General features: G+C 39.9%; 1 long non-coding RNA gene across 1 annotated transcript; it reads right to left on the reverse strand.

Annotated features, from left to right (window-relative positions):
• Nucleotides 1–2770: 2770 nt before the first annotated feature.
• LOC143676601 (uncharacterized) lies at nucleotides 2771–11809 on the reverse strand. Its single transcript, XR_013172214.1, has 3 exons — nucleotides 11631–11809; nucleotides 7728–7777; nucleotides 2771–2828 (listed from the first exon to the last, which is right to left on the reverse strand). It is a non-coding gene; the product is annotated as an uncharacterized LOC143676601 (long non-coding RNA).
• Between the last annotated feature and the right edge of the window lie 2627 nt (nucleotides 11810–14436).

Consider the following 14436-nt stretch of genomic DNA (forward strand, 5'->3'; position numbering starts at 1 on the left):
GAAGCAAAAATGGCAAAATGTTAGTATTTATAACAGTTAGTTGGTGGGCACATGCATGCTTATTATATAATTTTCTGTACTTTTAACATTGGAAGTTACTTTATTTTAAAAAAATTATTCAAGACTCAGGTTAAATGTCATCTCCACCCCAGGCTACTACTGTCAGAATTTATTGCCTGTTCTTCCTCCATGATTCTCTGATGGTAGAACCAGAAGGAGAGCATTTTAAGTCAGGCATCAGGTTATTAACTTTTTAAACATCTCTTCCCATTAGCTCTCATATTTAGTCCAGTACCATGAGGCAATGGAACTGAACTGAAACCATCCTGTGATACTGTTATTTTTGTATATTTAGCTGTGTCTTCGGTTTCTAAATTAGAAAGAAAAAAATCCCACACAAGTTGAGTCTTACTTCTAAAAAGAAAAAAAAAAGCCAAAACAAATACAAGTTAGAAAGATTCAAATACAAGTTAGAAAGATAAGGATCTTGAAAAGTACCCACAGTGTGTCTTTTTCCAAAGCCGTTACTTTGCCCAAGGGAACAAGATGTGGTTTGTGGAGTGGAAGTTTTGCTTTCATTCCTTTGATGCTGGCTTCTCAGTGGGTGTGTCATTTAGAATGCTTCTGGTGTCAAGTATCAGATATTGAACTTCACTGGCTTCAACAATGAGAAACTGTCTTGGCTCGTGGGTCAGGGTCACGGCTGACTGAATTCAGAAGCTCCAGTTCCATTTCCCTGGTCTCTGCATTCCCAGGTGGGCTGACTTCACCCTTCGGCCAAGGCTGAGAAGTCCTGGGCTGCAACTCCTTGTGTGCAGATTCTCTACCTCTTGCTTCCTCCTTACAGTGGGGAGACTTTTCCAGGACCTCCCAGAAACCTCTCATCTCACTTCATTGTCCCCTTGGCCATCCCTGAACCAACCACGCACAGTACGGGTGGAATTTCCCCACGGAGAAGCCAGGCTTCTCCTGATCCTAGAGGTTCAGCTGCTGCTGAGCAGCTGAGGGTTGCCCGGGATGGGGTGAGGTGGTTCCCTAAACAAAACTGGGGTTCAGGGGGGATGGGGGTGATGGGAAGATAATAATAGAATCCCCCATTATCTCGCTTTTTGTCAACCTTCCGGCACACTGCAGCTTTTACTTCTGTCTCTCTCTGCTACAAATTTGCACGATTTTATTTCTATAAATGAGATTGGACAGGGGGTTCATGTCCTGAGCTGATGTGAATTTAAAAAAAGAAAAGAAGTTTTTTCCATGTTTTCTGTCCACAATGATACATGCTAAGAGGCCTCAGGTCAGAACCAGGTGGGTTATGCTATAGACCGAATAAACTACGAGTTTCAATCACAGGAGGGCGGCAAGGGTCACCTGAGAGATGACAGAGCCAGAGCTCTGACTCCAAGGGGAGAGGAGGTCAGAAATTGCCCCATAGGTCAGAGGAATGCCAAATTCCGTCAGCGGCTGGAAGTCCCTTCGTGGCGTGAGTGAAGTAGGTGGCATTCCTGAAAGCAAACAGGAAGCCAGAAAGGAATCACAGAGGAAGGCAAACCTAGATCCAGCAGAGTGCCTCCAGTACAGGTTTAACAAACAAAAAAGATTCAAGATTTGCCCAGGGAGACCAGGAAACCAGCCCGGAAGATGGACTGGGAGTGACATGTTCCCGGTTTGGGACTGACAGAGAATAGCAGTGAGCAATAAAATTCCAGGGACCATCAGGCCATCACGCGTGGGCCGGCGTGCCCAGTAATGAGTTCATGAGTTCCCCCAAGCCTGCATCCGTGCAGCATCCACGTCCACTTGGGCCCCTGTTTAATCTCACGAAATGAAGCCCCTGTGTAATTATAGGCAAAAACAGCCACAAGATTCAAAATGAATTTGAGGACTTGGATTATGATAATGCTTATATTTTGTAATTCTTCTATTTTTTTTAACCATAGTTATATTTGTTAGCATTGATGAAAGATTATTAAATTAGTGCTACTGTTTTCCATAGTTTATGCATACTTGGATTAAAACGAGATAAATATGAAACAAAGCTATGGAAACCTGGAAAAAAAAGTTATGAACGATTGTCACTAATACTAATCACAATCTTTTCCTTTCTCTGTCTCCCTAATTTCTTTGGAATAGCTTGAGGTATTTATAAGACTGGCCTGGTAAAAATTTACTGCTGACATATAGTACTGTGTAGCTCTGGGGGAAAAAAAGGAATTGGGGCACAGGAATAAAAAAAAAAACAAAAACTTTTTTCTCTATTCTCCTCTCTGAAAATCTCCAGGAGAACACATGAGAAACTATTAATAGTGGTTATTTCTGAGCTTTGGGATTGGGAGTTGGGCAAGTAGGGAAAGGAAATTTTATTTTTCATGTATATGGCAGGCTTGTCTTTTGTTCCCATCATGAGCTTATATGAGTAATGTATGTTTCACAAACTGAGTAAAATGAAAATAAGTAAAGAGCTTATTAGATGTATACTCCAGTGATTGAGAGACTTAGGACCTGATTTATTGACTGTGTTAAGTCCAGTGCTACCATGTCCCCCGTAAAGAATTCATGTTTGCGTTATCCTTGGCAGCCTAATTCAGTTGGGGAGGATTGTGGGTGGCTGATTTTAAGAACAATAAAGGACAAAGATTCTAGACCATGCACGTTTACAGATGCTTCACCTACTGAATATCACTACAAAGTCTCCACTAAATCTCAGCTGCGCTCATAAATATTCTGAGATTCCAGGAGATCAGATACAGCTATTAAGAAATGTAACGGGGTTGCGACTAAACACAATGACAAATTTTATTTCAAGTGAGTTCAGTAGTCCAATCTTGATTCTGCATGGGGAAAAGAAGAGAATATCATAAGCAAGGCACAATTTCAAGGGAGAGACGACTCCTCAACAGGCCAAAGAATACACCGATGCAATGTTTCAAGTGCACAAATATTCTTCTGAAATTGATATCAAAGAGTTAAAAAAGCAGATATTCAAGAAGGGTTTTCAGTGGACCAGATTTGCTTCTCATACTTTAGAAATCTCTAAGCTAACCTGGAATTTGTAACAACAACTCTTTGGTCTTTGAAAATATTCATTCCAATTAGATTCAAAATACTAGAAACTCTAAACAAGCAAAAATATTGTTACATGTGATAAATTTAAGTGGGTGCATCTGTAATTCTGCTTACTTTTTTGAAGCTTGTATTTCAGGAAGAGCTCATACAGCAAATTGCTTTATCCATTTTTTTTCTTTCAATTTCTTACCATCCCTGTACCTTTAGCACTAAAATCTCTGGTATAGACGAGAGCACACCCATACTAAATTCCACAGAAAATGGAACCAGAAAGCTTTCATCTGCCAAAGTCCATTCAAACCTTCAGAGACAAAACTTCTGTTTCTCTTTCCTTCCCTTTCATTTTGTCTCCTTTCTATTCTTTACTTCTAAAGAAATGAATGGCGGATTTGATTTTGTTTTGTGCAAGTGGGGGCAGGCATCTATTGAATACTCTTGAGATATTTGTTACCAACATTTTTCACTTAAAGTTTTGTCTTTCAAGAGCTATGCTACCTGTAAAACCTTTATTTGAAGAATATACAGAAACAAAAGTATAAATTTCTGACTAAAAAAGATTAAGGCAGATATTATGGTTTCTTTTTTCTTTAATGATTTCTTCGCCTTAAATTCCTCGAAGATTATTTACTTAATCTCGAGGTCCTGTTACATCCAACGTAGTTTAAATCTTGAAATATCAAGAGAGGGTGATTTTCTTGTTATTCAAGATGTAATGGAGAGGCTGGAGGGAACTGCCTGAAAAAGTAGAGCTGTGTTCCAGTAGCCATGTTTCTTGATGATGATTGTATAGTGATACAGCTTTCGCAATGTGACTGTGTGATTGTGAAAACCTTGTGTCTGATGCTCCTTTTACTTACCTTATGGACAGATGAGTAAAACATATGAATCAAAAATAAATAAATAATGGGGGAACAAACGTTAAAATAAATTTAGTAGATTGAAATGCTAATGATCAATGAAAGGGAGGGGTAAGGGGTATGGTATGTATAATTTTTTTTCTGTTTTCATTTTATTTCTTTTTCTGTTGTCTTTTTATTCCTTTTTCTGAATTGATGCAAATATTCTAAGAAATGATCATGATGATATATATGAAAAAAACTATTGCTTTCTTATTTCTTTGCTTTGTATGTGTACTATACAATAAAAAGTTTTTTTAAAAAAAGAGAGTGATTTTGTTTCTCTGTATGATTGCAACTTGCTCAACTTCAGACTAAGAAATAGAATTTGTAGGAATTTTTTTTTAATAATTTATTTCAAAAGTGTGTGCCCAGAGCCATGTAGGTAGTCAAGAAGGCTGGTTTATTTGGAACTGAGTGACCATTTTAGCAGCAAGAAACAAAGCTTAGGGAAAAACCTAAATCAGGGTTTCTCAGCCTCAACACTATTGACACCCTGGACCGAAAACTTATTTTTTTGTGTGAGATTGTCCTGTGCATTGTAGGATGTTTAGCAGCACCCCTGGCCTCTACCCACTAGATGCCAGTAGCGTTGTCACCATCCTCTCAAGTTGCGACAACCAAAATAAATGTCTCCAGATATGTTCCCTGCAAAGGGGGTAGGGGTGTGGAAAGCACCCGCCAATTGAGAACCACTGATCTAAATTCCGAAGTGAAATGCTTTTATCAACAGTCTCTGGGAGTTATCTCAAAAACTTTCAAAAATTAAAAACTATAGCAGAGTACAATTGTACATGGCTCTAAATTTTCCTTGGTCATTTGCCTAAGATGACAAGTCACAGTCAGTCTCTCCCAGGAGACTTAGATCTGCTCCAGGAATGGACTTTGATGATCTAATAGATCTTTGCTCTCTCTCAGTATTCTGGCTAATGACAGCATAATCAATGAACTGATGCTGAAACATGCTGAGAAAACAATGGGGATGGGGTCAGATTCTCCTTAAGAAAGGCTTTTTTTTTCAAGTAGCCCAGGCCAAACAAAACTATCACATTGCATATCTTCCATATAGTAGAAAATTCTCGTGATTCAAGATGAAATACAAAGTTAGCCTTCTTATTGTTTTCTAGTCCTGTACACATTCATATACAGAGGAAGCTAAGATAAAGTCACAAAAGAAGAAATCTTGAAATACTTAAGCCACCAGGTGGCTTGAAGTTACAGTCAAATCTACATATTCAATTTGGCAATAAAATACCTTATTTCCTTTTTGGGGAAAAAAAATATCACACCATGCTTCCTATATTCAACTGGATTATGAAATGTAGAAGTTCAGACTTGAGTACAAAAAGTAAGCCATTATTTTCTTCCCACTCCCCCTTCCTTCCTACCTCCTCTCTTTCCTACCTTTTTCTTTCTTACAGTATTCACACATGTAAGAAAAGTTGATTTAACATCTATATTGAGAGAGCATGAGATATGGATCTGTCAGTACAGGAATTGCATATTGCTAATGTTTAATTGAACATTTAAAATTAAACATTGTCTTTAGAAAGAAGGGAGTGTGGATTTTACTGGCTTCTGCATAGCTTGCTGGACTTTTTCGATAGTAGAAACGAAGGACAGTCATTAGTTGTAAAAGCTAAGCATCATTCTACTATGCTGCTTTCTAGGGGGAAACTCAGTCCTACTCGTTTCAAGCCCATGTACATTTCCACATCTGAAAATATCTGCTAGGAAGGCTGAGGGAGATGGGAGGGTGTTTTAGTTTCCTTGGCTGCTCAGGCAAATAACATGTAATGGTTAAACAACGGGAATTTATTTGTCACTGTTTTGAGACAAAAAGAAAGTCCAAATCAAGGGGTCATCAAAATGATGCTTCCCAAAGACCGGCATCCTGGTGTGGCTGCCGTGATCCTTCGCTCCTTTCTCACATGACAAGGCACACGGCGGGGCCTCCTGATGTACCCCTTCTCATCCGGGTTCTGACAATGTCCAATCTCTTGCTTCTTGTGGCTTTGATTAAGACTCATCCTGGTTGAGGTAGGCCACATACCTTAACTGAAGTAATGTCATTGAAAGTTCCTACTGACCATGGGTTCACATCTGCACAAATGGGCTAAATTTAACAGCATGCTTTTCTGGCATACATACAGCTTCAAACCACCACAGGGTTCAGAAAAGTGACTGGCTAATATTTAAGAATTTCACTCCCTTGGAAAAACCCTTTCATGAATTGCTTTCTAAACCTCATTAACAGAGATTGCCATTAAAAGTTAGATAGCAATAACAAGTTGACCTTCAAACACTCTACACTATAACAAATTGAATTCTTTATTCTGCTTCTTGTTCTTGTATTTTTTTTACTAATCAACCTTAGCCTGTGTTGCTTCTTCTGCCTGAGATGGTCTCCCTTTCCAGGGCTGTGCACCCTCCAAATCTTGCCTTATCTCAACTCCTCCCTGGTATCTCCTTCTCCTTATACAGAAGGAGTCATGCCTCCCTGGGAACTGTCCTGCCATTTTATCTCACTGCTCATGACATTTTTACTTTCTGCCTTGTTTTGCGTCATTTACATCTTCTTTCTTCGTACAAAAAACTCTGAGATTCTTCTGCATCTGTTTCCTTATTTTATTGCCCATACCATGTGGCTTGGGACTTTGTACACTAGGTTCAGTAGATAATAGACTAACTGCACAACCAACCCATCAGATATCCTGCTCATGTCTGGTATTTGCTCTGTCCTGAGTGCTCTGGAGGGTGAGATAATGGAGTTAAGCACCTCTGCCACCCTGTCCAGCAGTCCCCATGGAAGAAATGCAAAGGCAGGTTATAGATCAACTCCCGGGACTAATGTAGTAATCGTTTCCCTTGCAAATGGGGTCAGCTCTTCTGCTTCCAGTCTTTCTGCATATCTGCGGTGAGCAAACTTCTTGGTAAACACCGGCTGCTCCTTGCAATGTGGCCTATTACTAAAACCCTGACTCAGCCATTCTTTTTCTTTCTCTGTTGCATAACATGCCAGCCTGTTCTTTCATATTTAGAAGTATAAAAATGATTGCATCACCTAGTCCAACCCCTCTGTAGGCTTACTACTGCCAGCGAGATGTTGAAATGACACAGTGCCTTATCTTTCTCAAAAAGACAAGGAAGGTTGCTTCAGAATTAAATTCTTATGAATGAAGATGACCTTTGCTTAGAGTTCTTAAAAAGCTATTCGCTGGTTAACTTTAAATAAATCCATATTTTGATCAAAAAAACTATTTGAGCTTAATATTTTCTTCCACAGAATGAGAATTTGATCTGTTTAAAACTTGTCCTGCCTTAGGATATCTGTCTTCCTCCTTTCATAGAATTGACATCTGGCAATGTAGTGCCATGCTTTCTGCTAATTTATGGTCACTGCTTCTTTTGCAGTATTTGAGATTCATTCAGAGTTTTTGTTTCCTTAACAGTGTGCCATCAGTTGGGTCTCAGATGGCCTTGGGGACAAAGCAATGGTGGCCTAGCGGACAGCATAGGGAGTAAGACCTGTAAATAAACTCTCTGCTTCCCAGGGTCATAGCTGATCAATGGAGAAAGTTATATAGTTGTCTCACAGACTCGTCATGAGATTTTAATGAGATAATGTATGTGAAAATACATTATAAAATATACAATGAGACATATGACTATTCATAGTTTATCAGTAGACTCTCTGGTGTCCAAACAGTTCATTCAGATCAAATAAAAAAAACACTTGATAGTGTGGTTCAGTGGTAAAATGCTTACCTTTCATGCGGGAGACCCGGGTTCGATTCCCAGTCCATGCACCACCATCCCTGCCAAAACAAAGAAAGAAAACACTTGGTGTTTAAGGACAGCTTTACCTGAGGTGCTTGGTGGATCCAGCTGGAGAAAGAAAGTTGAGTAAGCTGCTGACATTGCCCTCAGAGAACATTTAATCTAGAAATGAAGTTAAGTAGACAAATGAGTTTAATGATATTTGCTTTGTGACTCTGGGGAAAGCTTATCTTTTGCGAACTTTTGGTTTCCTCAAATGTAAAAAAGAAATAGTAATATCCTACTTTTCGAGAACAAAAGAGATAGTATACATAGAGTATGGGGCCCAGTGATCAAAAGAGGAAGAAAAGCAGCAATTAAGTGGTATATGGGTTCAAAGGAAAAGACTGTCACATCCAGTTGGGAAAATCTGAAAGAGCTTCTTGTAAGAATTAGCATCTGATCTGAGGCTTGAAAGAGAAATAGATTTCTACACTGAAGAAAACAGCAGTGGCTTATATGTGCCCACACACTCTTCGAAGCACCATCACATGTGTTATCTCATTTAACACTCACAGATGTCCTGTTGGTATTGTCATCCTCATTTTGCAAACAAGAAGACTGAGGCACAGAAAAGTGAAATAATGAAGTCAAGTCTTCCCCAGAAGGTTTGGGGCAGAGCAGTGACCAGACCCAAGAGGTCTTCCTCTGAGCCAGAGTTTATATCCATCATATTCTACTGGGAGAGATGATAACCAAAATACCCCAGGGCCTTCCTCATCTGGAGGGAAGGGGTATAAAGAGGAGAAAAGGCATGGTCAGAAGGAAATTCTGTGTGATGGACAAGGTTATAGGTGAAAGAGCAAGGCGGGCGGGGCTGTTGGCAGTATCACAGGCTGGAGAAGGGTCATGGAAGTGGCCTGTTGTGGAGCCTGCTTAATGCCCGTCGACTGGGAAGGCAGCAAGAAAGAGAGGGCGGGATTTTGCAAATCGAGGCAAAAGATTTGAGCATGTGGCTTGGGTTTTCTAGGGAGACTATCTGGACTAAGAAACCAAGGCCATCCCCTTCTTCATCCACAAAGTGCCACTGACCTTTCACTTTCAGCAGAGATTCATCCGAGACCTTTCATTTGGTGGCGCCTCTCATCAGGGCTCACCAATCAGGTGTACTTTTTAAAAGGGTGGACTTGCAATTCTTTAAAGCTTGCTCAGTAGAGTGTGATTGTGCACATGTTTAATTAATCACTTCGGCATTTGTTGGTGCAAGGCACTTCTGCAAAGAACATGGAAGGAAACGAAAAACACCCTTCAGTCTTTAAAACACAAACAGCAACACCAACGACAAAAATGCACATTTTCTTTGAGAATCCAAAGGCTCAAGGTACATGTAATAATTTGGCATGAGATTTCCTCTCCCCTCTCAAATCCAGAGTTTTGTCGACATGATTTCATTGGGCTTCCAGTGTCAAATTTTCTCTTCTGTGGAATCCATGATGTCGTTTTATGGCCAATATTGTTAGCATTTAGATTCAAGGTAGCTTCCTCTGCAAAAGTTAATTGAGTAGGATGATGGTTATTCAATGACAATACATTATACTGCCTTAGTGTTACCCCTGGGTCTGACTTTTCATTAATAGTCCAGAGAGCATGCCTCACTAAGGCTTTTTGGCTCCTAACCACATGAGCTCACCTCCTCATGCAAAATAAGAGTCACTGAAAGGTGGTTAGCATAAATTATTCCATCCCTCAACCACAAAAGCATCTTATGTTTTCGGCAAAACATTTATGGCTTTAAAGTAACTTCTTTGTCCAAATATTTGTTTCCTATTCTCTTCACCCAGTGAAGACAATCCCAACGTTCTTTCAGAGGTAGATAGGCAAAAGTTTGGCTTTTGCCAAAAAAGACTGAAAAAATTGCTGCAACCTTTCTTTTGTAAAAAATTCCTGCTTTATTTAAAAAAAACTGCAAAAACTAGCACCTGGAAATTTTGACAGTTTTATTCCCATTAATATGGGCAAATAACATCACTGAATATATACTAGAGAAGCAAATGCTACCTATCATTTCTATTCAGTGTTTCCTACTTTTGACTTTTTTTTCCATTTCCTTACTTCAAACACCCATCCGAGGCTATGTTCTCACTGCTAGTCTGCAGAACAAAAGCTTTATTCATTCAGTTATTTATTCACTCAGTCATCTATTCGTCACATATTATTCATCAGATATTAACTGAGCATCTATTGAGTGGTGAACACTATTCCAGACACTTGGAATACATCAGCAAAACAAGAGGAAAAATGCCTGTCCTTGGGGAGTTTATGTTCTCATGGGAGTAGTTTGATAATAAACAACAAACACAATAAATAAGGGAACTCTATGGCATACTGGAAGTTTGTAAGTGTTCTGGAAAAAATGAAAAGTAAAGTGGGGTGAAGGGGATTGATTTGGTTTGAAAGCTGCTAGAATGAGATACACCTAAAATGGAATGGCTTTTAAAAAGAATTTATTAAGTTGCAAGTTTACAGTTCTAAGGCTGTGAAAATGTCCAAATTAAGGCAAGACTATGAAAGTGTCCAATCTAAGGCATCCAGGGAAAGGTACTTTGGTTCAAGAAGGCCGATGACATTCAAGGTTTCTCTTTCATCTGGAAAGGCACATGATGAGATCTGCTAGCTTCCTCTTCAGCGGCTTCCCCAGGGCTCTGTCCATTTGTTTGGCTCAGTCCATTCTGTTGGCTCTGTCCATTCTGGTGGTTCTTGTGGCTCTGAAGCTTTTTCCAAAATGGTTCCTTCTTAAAAGGCTCCAGTAAGCAACCTCACCTTGAATGGGTGGAGACATCTCCATGGAAACCATCTAATCAAAAGTTACACCCACAATTGGGTGGGTCACATCTCCATGGAAACAGTCAAAAAGTTCCCACCCAGAATATTGAATGAGGATTAAAGGGATGTGGCTTTTCTGGGGTACACTATGGATTCAAACAGGCACAGGGATGGAGAGCTGGGGACATGGGGAGTGGCTGCCATAATAAACGGGGTGGTCAGAATAATCCCTGTTGAGAAATGAAGGGTGTTGGTTAAGCAAATATCTGGCTTAAAGCAGAGGGAACAGATAGATCAAAGGCCCCCTAGCAGGAATGCTCCTGATGCAACAAGAAGGTGAGGATGGCTTGAGGGTAAATGAGGAGGAGAAGCCTTATAAGAAAGGTACTGGGGACAGAGGTGTTGTAGGCCGTTGAAGTCTTTACAGGTCTTTGCTTTTACTCAGTTTCAGTGGGACACTGGAAGATTTTTAGGTGGTGTGATACAATCCAACAATGTTTAATGGAACCCCTCTGGTCTGGTAGTTCATTGAGAATGAACTGGGAGTGCTGAGGATTGCATCGTGCCCTCCACAAAACCTGTTCAAGTTCTGACTCTGGGTCCTACGGGGGTTGGCTCATTTGTAAACATGATCTTTGTAGACGAGACCAAATTGAATCATGGTGAGCCTTAATCCAATATCACAGAAGTCCTTGTAAACAGAGGAAATTTGGCCACAGTCAGTGAGAAGCCAGAGGGGGTGGCAGACGGGAGATGGCCACATGACAGAGGTACAGTTTGGGTCCTGGATTGCCAGCAAGCATCACCCAGAATGCTATGGATTCAGAGAAAGCGTAATCCTGCTGACACCTTCGGTTTTGGACTTCTGACCTCCAAACCTGTACGACAATAAATTCCACTTGTTTAAGCCAACCAGTGTGGAGGGTTGTCATAGCAGCCCAGGCAAAGCAAGACAAAGAGTTAGTGTGGAAGCAGGGAGACCATATTGTTATGTTTTAAAGTCATATCAGAAAACACTAAAAGCGCTTCTTTATTTACATTGTTTTAAACCAGACTTAGAACTAGAAATTGGAACAAAACAAAAACCACCTCCTGTTCAATCACTTTCTTGCACTGAAATCACACCATTCTCCAGACACAAGTGGCAGCATTCCTTCAATATCGCTTCATCCACTTTGGAGGAGTGTTAAGCTGTATTACGTCATTTGGGAGTTCCCTTCTGGGACAGCGCAGTCACATGGCAGAGTCAAGGAACACTGGCAAACACAAGGTTGGAATGTTTCATATGTAGTTCTGGAATGCTTGGTGATGTAAGCAAAGAAAGCTCTAGATACACAGAGATCAGATTTTTTAATATTTTGACTGACACGATGTGAAATACTACCCATAACTTACTTTATTGTCTTTGAACTGTCCTGATGCAACTAAGACTTGTCAATCTACTTTTTTTTTTTTCTGTTTCCAAAGTCTAATGTTAGGGATATAATCGAGAGGGAGCAAGAGAGAGAGCACAATTACTGATATGAAAGAAGGAATAAAGAATTCAGACACTAGACCCATGGGCCATAATAAAATTGAACTTAAAACTCCTGAAGTCTTCATAGTTTACATAAACTTAAGTAAGTTATAAGCAATTATTTCTCTCTCTCTCTATCCTTAATGATTTCACATGACTGAGAATTTAAGAGTACAGCTATTAGAAGAAATCCTAGGAGAGATCACTGCCCTAGAAAGAGAGGTCTCTAGGTCTCTTCTGAACCAAACAAAGCGTCAGAAAGTCTAAATGGGATACAGGGAAGCATCTAATCACAAGGGACTAGATGGAATGCTGGCAAGTCATTTAGCTGTAGGATGGCAAATAGATCGCAGATCTCATTGTCATCTGGGATCATCTGGTAATAGCTTCTGGGCTGTGGGGTTGGGAAGGGTTCTGAGGCCACACTGTTGCTGGCTGGAAATGGTTCCAGGCTGACACACGATGTCTGCTATGGGCTACAGAAGCAGGAACGGTGTACACAGACCACATTTGTGACAATTCTGACCAGCCCATCCCTTTGCCTTCATATGTATCTACATTCAAGCCAACTTAGAGGGATAAGATGCTATTCTGTTTTTAAGCGTCCTGAAGAGGAAACTATATACACTTCTTTCGTAAATGAAAGGATTTTTACCTAAAATAAATTCTCCATATATTATCTAAGACTTTTATGCTTTAATATAAGGCTACATTCATTCATTCATTCCTAGCCTGGGTAGGGAACGGAGGAGTTCCTTGTGCCAGAAAATCCACTGTGCGGTCATCACCATCAGTGCCTAAGATCTAGACTTTGGACTCTCCCCTTCCTCTGACCATCTCCTTCTGCAAATCCAGGGCTTCTTCTCTTTCTGATACACTCTTCCCCTTTGTCATCCTTGAAGGCAAACTGGAGACTTCAGACTGAGACAAGAAGGAGCCTCAGGAACATGATGGGTCATGGGGAGTCAGGGTTTTACCTCTGGTTCTGTTGAGACCTTGTGCTTTGCCTTTTGGAGCCTCATTTTTTTCATCTATAAAATAAGGCACAAGGATTGGCCTGTATATTCAGTGCACAGTTCAGGGAAGGGGGTCCTTAACTTTTGTCAGATTCTCAAAAGAGGCTGTAACTAAAAATCTGTTAAAAGTCACTGGCCTACATGATTTCTAACATTCTTTCAATTTAAACTTTGTGATAAGTGAAGATCCCTTTTCATGTAATTGATAATCACGTATCAAACCATATGGAAGCTGTGGCAAAGCACTATTCAAATGGCAACATCTAGAGAATGGACCCATATTAACAAGAATTGTAGAAGATAATGAAGTAGACCAAAAAATGCAACCTGCATAAGAATGAGGAAGTCGGTTGTTAAAATTACCCAGAAAGCCCCCAAGTTATGAAAATGAGATATTGCTCTAGAGGAACTTTTTGGCTTTTCATTTTTTAAAAATTTTTATTAAAATGAAATCACATAATATAAAATCAACCATTTAAAAAGTGATACATAGTACACGCACAATGTTATACAACCATCACATCTATCTATTTCCAAAACATTTTCATTCTTCCAAAATAAAATCTCATACCTGTTGAGCAGTTAATCCTCATTCACCCTCCCTCCATTCCTGGTCTTAGGCAACTACTTGTCTGCTTTCTGTCTCTGTGGATATACCGATTCTGGGTAATTCATATAAACAGAATGGTCTGTAACTCTTCTTATTGGCTGCTGGATTTGGTTTGCTGTCCTTGGCTTTTCGGGACCATAAATCAGGGACGACTCACATGAAACCAGTGAGAAACTCCGTGTGGTCTCCTGTGAGCAGCTGCATCGTGCCTGTGGCTCACGTCTACCTGGCTGCAGTGAGCGCTGCAGGACGCTGGGGTACTGTGCTCAAGGCAGTTTTGCCACATTCACCAGATGTGATGGTTGTTAGCTAGATGAAATACATTAGGTTTGCGTGTAAGAGCACAGACAAAAAAGTCTGGAAAGGTAACAAAGTGACACCACTGCTGGGAGAGGGAAACAGATAGGGGAGTGGTGCTAAGGACAAAGGAACCGTGGCTTTGCTGGCATTATTTGCAATGGAATTTTTGGTTTTGTTTGTTTGTTTTATGTGATTATATCCATGTATTATTTAGGATATTAAGAAACTAAATGAAACTACCAAAAAATGGGTATTATAGGAAGCTACACAGCATTATATATATATATATACACATACACACAACTTTATAAAATTTATTTATACAGCTATATGTACAACCATATATATATATATTATATTATTACTTGCTTATTTTGGCTGGATTGTAGGAGAGGGGATTAATGTGAAGAAAGGGGAATATAATAATAATAGCTAACTCTTGTAAAGTGCTTT

This window comes from Tamandua tetradactyla, chromosome 3, assembly GCF_023851605.1.
Source record: "Tamandua tetradactyla isolate mTamTet1 chromosome 3, mTamTet1.pri, whole genome shotgun sequence".
Taxonomy (NCBI): domain Eukaryota; kingdom Metazoa; phylum Chordata; class Mammalia; order Pilosa; family Myrmecophagidae; genus Tamandua; species Tamandua tetradactyla.